Raw genomic sequence first — 6,566 nt, 5'->3', positions numbered from 1 at the left:
CTTTTGTGTTCCAGGAACTATGCTTAGCACTTTGTGTCTTCTTATTTCATCTCCATCATGCCAATAAAGGCATTAAGTAGAGAAGTAGAGTAATTTGCTCAGGTTTGTCATAAATGACCACTTGCATCACGCAAGCTCTAGTCTAACTCACAACACCACACCACCTTCTAAGTATAAAAGGGTTATGAGTCCTTTACTTTCAGGCTGAGTCTACAAGGGCAAGCCTCTTTGCCCTTTCCCATAACTTTTGGGCCATCTTTGAGGAATGTTTTGCCACTGTTAGGAATAGATAGCGTTTCAGGACTTGGTGTCTCTCCTACGTCTCACTAGAATACTTATCAGCAAAATTCTCTTCTGAGCACATGAGTGAAGTAAGATAGAGGAAGTGCGACTTTGGAGACATTAAACACGTGGAATTTTGGGTGGTGGGGGAGATGCTTGCAGCCAGAAGCTATAAGTTACAAGGTCCCAACTAATTGGCTCAAAGAGAACCCGAGTTACTCTGGAGCAGCTCTGGACCTCTTGGCTAATCAGAGACTAATCAGGGGCCACTAACTCCAAAACCAAGGCAACAACCATTCAAGATCAGGCAGGGAAGAGGGCTCCTGAGGGTGAGGGAATGAGAGGACCTAGAAAGGAACAGACAGCACAAACAGGTCTTGGAACAAAGAGAAAAAGCGGATTCTAATCAAGGAAGTGTCTAGAGTCCAAGAGAAGAGCAAAACTGCTGGCATGAGCCATTAATGGAATGAGAGAGAATGAAGAAAGCAGTTAAGGGCTACTAGGAAGAGGAGGAAGTGGGGATGCGCTGCTTCCGTAGAACGAAGCTGATTGAAGACAAAGCTGGGTGGGGACTAGTCGGACTGCAGGCGCCGCTGCTACACATACACACAGCGGCTGCTGCTCAGTGGGCTGCTCCTACTACTGCTGAGCTGGGCTGGGCTGGGCTGGGCTGCACAGGAGATCTGGAGAGAGGAGAAAAGCCCAGGAGCTAAGGTAAAGGCAAAACTGATCACTTTTCTTTTTCTTTTTTTTCTTTCTTTCTTTCTTTCTTTCTTTCTTTTTTTTTATTAAACTAGAAGAACGACCGTTGCTAAAGACAGCTTTATAAGAGTGGGGAAAGATAAGGGCTGGAGGGGAAATGATTAGGTTGGATTGGTTTTTAAAGAGATTTTGAGGATGATCACTGCTGCTTTTATTTTAAACAACAAAACAAAAGAAACAACTTCATTAAGTAACTAGCTTTTGTGACTCGTCAGGAAAACTCGCTAAATAAAAGAAGCTGCTTGCATAGTTCTCTGCAAGAAACTGAGTTGAAATCAGTTGGTGCTGTGAAGCACTGGACTGATCCTCTGAGCCTTGCAGTCTACTATTTTAGGGGTGTAAGCCCTGAAAAGTATCCCTGGCTGCATCTTTCTCACGTTGTTATCCCCCTTTACCCAGGATCTTTTGCATTCTAATGCCTGTGATTTGATTTTTGTGTAGTATGGTTTGGTTTGGTGGCTGTTGTTGTTAAATATTCTTTTGTACTCAGAATTGGCCAACAAAGGCTTGAATTGCGTATCTAAGGGCAGTATTTACCATTCAAAAAGCTGTGTCTTCCTCCTTCTGTTCTGTGCTGCTGCTTTCCAAATCAGCTCAGAAACGGCTACCTTTTGCAGCAGGGCTTAATCTAAAGTTAAGCATCCCTTTTTCCTAGGAGTGGGGAGGTTTTCTGTTGTCTAGCAGATACCTGCCTGGTACCTCAATGGATTTTCATGTTGATTTAGATTTTATTTTTGTTAGGCAAAGTGCACATCAACCTCGATAAAAGAAAAAAATTGTAAAAACTGGCACTGGGCTTTATTACCTCTAAAGTAAGATTGAATAATAAAATTAATGTGTAATTTTTAATCTTTTCTTAAGTAATGAATGTGCTTAATGAGCCTGGGACTAAGACTTGTTTATATTTCAGAGTGATAGATGAAAGTGCAATAAATAAGCCTGATGAGTTAGAAATGTGAGTGAGATTCCTTTGACATGATATGGAGGAGAAAGTGTTTAAAATTCTAATGTAGCATGATTCTTAAAATTGAGATTAGTTGTCAATAGAAAGTATAGTTTAAACAATAAATGATCATTGATTTTAAAAAGAGAGTTTATTCTTTTAGTATCAAGGATGAAAATATCATTTTCAAAGTAAGGACTGATTTTGGTAAAGTAAAAATAAGAAACATTCTTAGTAGGACACACAGATTCTTAAAACATCATTTTTTCATTGCTAAGTACACCAATTAGGAGTGCTTTTTAAAAATCTCATTTATCATTCTTAGTGTAGAGCTAGATGTAATTTCTTAACATTTGTTAAGGAGCAAGCACAGATTGCTTTATTTCCAGACTATGAAGCTTTTTGTAGATAGTAAAGTAAAAAAAAGAAACATGTAGTTCTGAGGTTACTTCTCCTTAAAATAAACCTGGACTGTTGTTGAAATCAGAGGTCCCCTGACAGAGATACCGAATTTAATCAAACCTGTGGGCCAAGTAGGTCTTGTCATATATTCCTCAGTTCCACTTCCTATTTGCTTCAAGTGAACTATATAGAGACCCTTACAGAGAAGATCTCCGGGAGCTCAGGGGGTGCTGATCCCACTGCCCGTTAGTACATATAATAGAAAGATAAGCACCTGGGCTGCCTGGTTGAGCATTGGGTTTACTTTTGGATTTTACCCAGGTACAGTCTGTGTTCTCTAGAAAATGCCAGCACCCTGCTTTGTTTAAGGATGTGTAGACCATCTGCATGGCTCTTTTCCGATGTGTTTCTCTGCAGGAGGTAGAAAATGAAACCTTAGTTGCTAAGCATTTAGAATCCAGGGAACTCCCTTGGTCTGTCCGAAACAGCTGTGAAGGACCCATTTTCTGCACTACACACTTGGCTTCATCTTTACATCTTGCCTCCAGGCCCAGCACTGGTAACAGAGCAGACTGTGATGGTTGAATGCTTAGGACAAGGGGAGTACATTTCTTCACCCTAACATGAGACAGATTTTAGCCAAATGGAACTTTGAAAGACATCATGTTTTTGCTGAGGCTAGTTAGTGGCTTTGGAGGAGTCACCCAACACTGAAATTTTAATTGTATGAGGTTTTTTTTTTTTTCTCCCCCTCCTGCCATATGGCTAATGGCTGAGTAGAAACATGACTCTCATTTCGTGGATACTCTGGGCTCCATGAGGTGAGCAAGGAGTAATATGCTTGGTTGACTGAGTTATAGCTTACATTGGAAGGCAGGGCCAACTTTTGCTGTACTGAAGTTTTATGGTCAGCACAAAGAACCTGTTCAAAAAATAACTGTAGGAGGAAGAAAAGAACATGGTGGAGTAAAAAGAACTCGGGCTCTGAGCCAGGCTGCTGGACCTGCCTTTGCCTCTACTTCTGGGTCTTAGTTTTTGATCTGGTATGCTAACTTGTGAACTTGAGCTTTTCCATTTTAAAGAAGGGTTAATAATATGCAAAGAAGGTTTGTGGAAAAGTGGGAGGGAAGACATTGTTATACTTTATTTTGTTTTACCTTTTGTGTGTGGATATGCTGAGTGCCTGGTACATAGCAGCCAGTTATATATATCTATATATAGATATATAGATATAGATATAGATATATAGATATAGATATAGATATAGGTATATTTTTTTCCATGTCATAAAGAAAAGTTAATATGTTCTTGATCTTGTCACTGCATAAAACATTCCAGGAACCTTTTTTTAAAATTGTCAAATGCATACAATATAAAGTTTTCCCATTTTTGACCATTTTTAAGCAAATTGCACTCGATATTACTATATTGACATGATTTTAATGCCATCACCACTATCCATCTTCAGGTCCCCATCTTCTCAGACTTCTCCTATGGAAACTCTGCCCATTTAGCCAGAGTTTTCCAAAGATAATCCTCCTCTCAGAGTACTAGTATAATTCAGATTACTGAAATAGTAGTATCCTTGGTTGCAGTGGAGGAAGTATATTTTATTTGATCACTTATAGAAGGTAGATTTCCAAGGGACTGCTGACTTGAGAAAAATTTTTTTGAAAAGGTAACAGATAAGTTTGGAAACCTCTGCCTTAAGCAGTAACTTCTCCCTTTTCTCCAATCTGCAGCCCTTGGAAACGACCATTCTGCTTTTTGACTCTGAATTTGACTGTTCTGATTATCTTATGTAAGTAGAATCCTGCAGCATTTTGTCTTTTTTATGGCTACTTTTACTTTGTATAATGTCTTCAAAGTTCATTCATGCTATTACAAATGGCAGAATTTTTTTCTCTTGAAGCTTAACGATGGCCCATTGTACATATATGCCACATTTTGTTTATTCATCCATCTGTTGATGGGTTCTTGGGCTGCTTCCACATTTTGTTGTGAATAATGCAGCAATGACTACAAATATCTATTTGTATCTTTGTTTTTACTTCTTTTTGAGTACCCCAAGGAGGAATTGCTGGTTTCTATGATAATTCTGTGTTTAGTTTTCTGAGGAATAAACACACTACTTTCCCTAGCAGCAGCTCCCAATGCCCTCCCACCAGCAGTGTACAAGGATTACATTTTTCATCCAGCCTCATTTTCTGAGGCCCTTTGTTTCTTTGTTTTCATAGTAGTCCTCATAAAGCCTATAAAAAAATTGAAGATTTTTTCCTCTTTCCCTCTATCCTTTCCTTCCTCCCTTCTTTCCTTCCTTTCTCATTTTTTAGCTTACTTCTGGTTCTGTGCTCAGGGATCTCTTCTTGCAGGGTTCAAGGGATTATCTGTGGTATTGAGGATTGAACCCTAGTCAGCCATGTGCTAGACATCTGTATTGTTCTCCCACTCTCTTCCTTTTCTTCCTTCCTTCTCCTGGGATCTTTCCTGCTGGTGCTTGAAGTCTATTCTCAGTTCAATACTCAAGAAGTCATACCCTGTAGGTGCTCTGGACCAGGCTGTGCCAGGAATCAAAGTGAGGGTTCCAGCATCAAAAGCCTGCACTTCTGCACACATAGTCATCTTTCCTGCCAAAAAATGGTGATTTTAATTTGCATTTTCTTAATTGATAATGATGTTGAGCACCTGTTTATGTGCTTATTAACCATCTGTATATCTTCTCTGGATAAGTATGTGAATGTTTATTCAAGGCCTTTGCCCATTTTCAAATGGAGTCAAATTTTGCAAAGATCATTATTATAATCTTTGTATCTAATGGACAATATACATACCAGTATGACCCTTGCCCCTATAAAATGCTGTTTGAAAAGTAACTTGCAGGACAAGATAGAGAACACAGTGGGCTGAGCACATGATTCACATGTTGGAGGCCTGGATGTACCACATGGTACCCTGAGTACCATAAGAAATGATCCTAAAGCGAGTCTAGAAAATCCCCTAAGCACTGCAAGGCAGTTCCAAACCAGAAACAAAAACATAGCAAACAGAAGTAAAATAGAAAAGAGAAAGTGAGGGGCCAGAGAGATAGCATGGAGGTAAGGCGTTTGCCTCTCATGCAGGAGGTCATCGGTTCGAATCCCGGCGTCCCATATATGGTCCTCCCGTGCCTGCCAGGAGCAATTTCTGAGCCTGGAGCCAGGAATAACCCCTGAGCACTGCCGGGTGTGACCCAAAAACCACAAAAAAAAAAAAAAAAAAAAAAAAAAAAAAGAGAAAGTGAGAGAGTCTGCAGAAATCCTGGTCATAGTTGCTATCAAAAGTCTGCTGGTGCCATCCCTCCCTTACAGTAGAGATCACACTGGGGAGCCTGCTTGGAGTATGCCTTCCTTCTGCTCTGGCCACATAGGATCTACTGTCAATGTCTTACCCCTACTTATTAACTTTCCCTTCATTGTGTCAGAAAAATGCACAGTCATTATCATAGTGGGATCAGAAAAAGGGGAGGAGAAAATAGGATTGATGCTCTAGAGCATTAATTTGCAGAAGGGACTGTAGTCAATGTCTGTAGATTGCTGAGAGTACAAATTTTTGTGAATGGAATGAAATTCAAATCGACATTTCACTTTTGAAAACAAAGAATTATTCCACGCTTCATTTTCCACTATGATTTCACTCCCAAGTCTGAAACTGACAAGGCTGGATATGGATGGAGTGAACCAGACCTGAGCAGGAAAATGGGCGTGTGATGGCTTTGGAACAGTGACACTATTGAGTTTCATGGTGGGGTTGGGAGAAAACATTGAACTTGAGTATTTGGAGAGCTTCTAAATGATTACGTTAATTTACTGTAATACTGATAATGTGTTGGGATGGTCATGAATAGAATGCCTCCAGATTTACTTAATTTGAAAATCCATTTATTCTGCAATGATTTAGGGATGCCAGGCCTGGCATAAGTAGACCAGGGAGGTGAGAGACTAACAACTTAATTACCTCAAGAGTTTGTCACTTGACTGGAGATATAGTTCAGTGTGTAGGAGCACATGCTCTGGGTTTGATTCCCAATGATCAGGAATAGCCTCTGATCACCAATGGATGTAAACATTCCCAAAATCCCCAGAGAAAGAACTTATTTTTTAGCCAGGGCATCATAAAATGGTTGAAACAATCTAGCCTA

At 39.9% G+C, this 6,566-nt stretch overlaps 1 protein-coding gene across 1 annotated transcript in view; it reads left to right on the top strand.

Annotated features, from left to right (window-relative positions):
• Positions 1 to 897: 897 nt before the first annotated feature.
• Positions 898 to 6,566, top strand: part of GNG2 (G protein subunit gamma 2) — a 129,699-nt gene continuing 124,030 nt past the window's right edge. The window contains exon 1 of the mRNA XM_049767656.1: positions 898 to 996. The gene's annotated coding sequence lies outside the window, so the exon portion shown is untranslated. The remainder of the gene's footprint in view (positions 997 to 6,566) is intronic.

This window comes from Suncus etruscus, chromosome 2 (assembly GCF_024139225.1).
Source record: "Suncus etruscus isolate mSunEtr1 chromosome 2, mSunEtr1.pri.cur, whole genome shotgun sequence".
Lineage (NCBI taxonomy): Eukaryota > Metazoa > Chordata > Mammalia > Eulipotyphla > Soricidae > Suncus > Suncus etruscus.
Note: the sequence above shows the minus strand (reverse complement) of the source record. Positions and strands in the feature narration are given on the sequence as shown.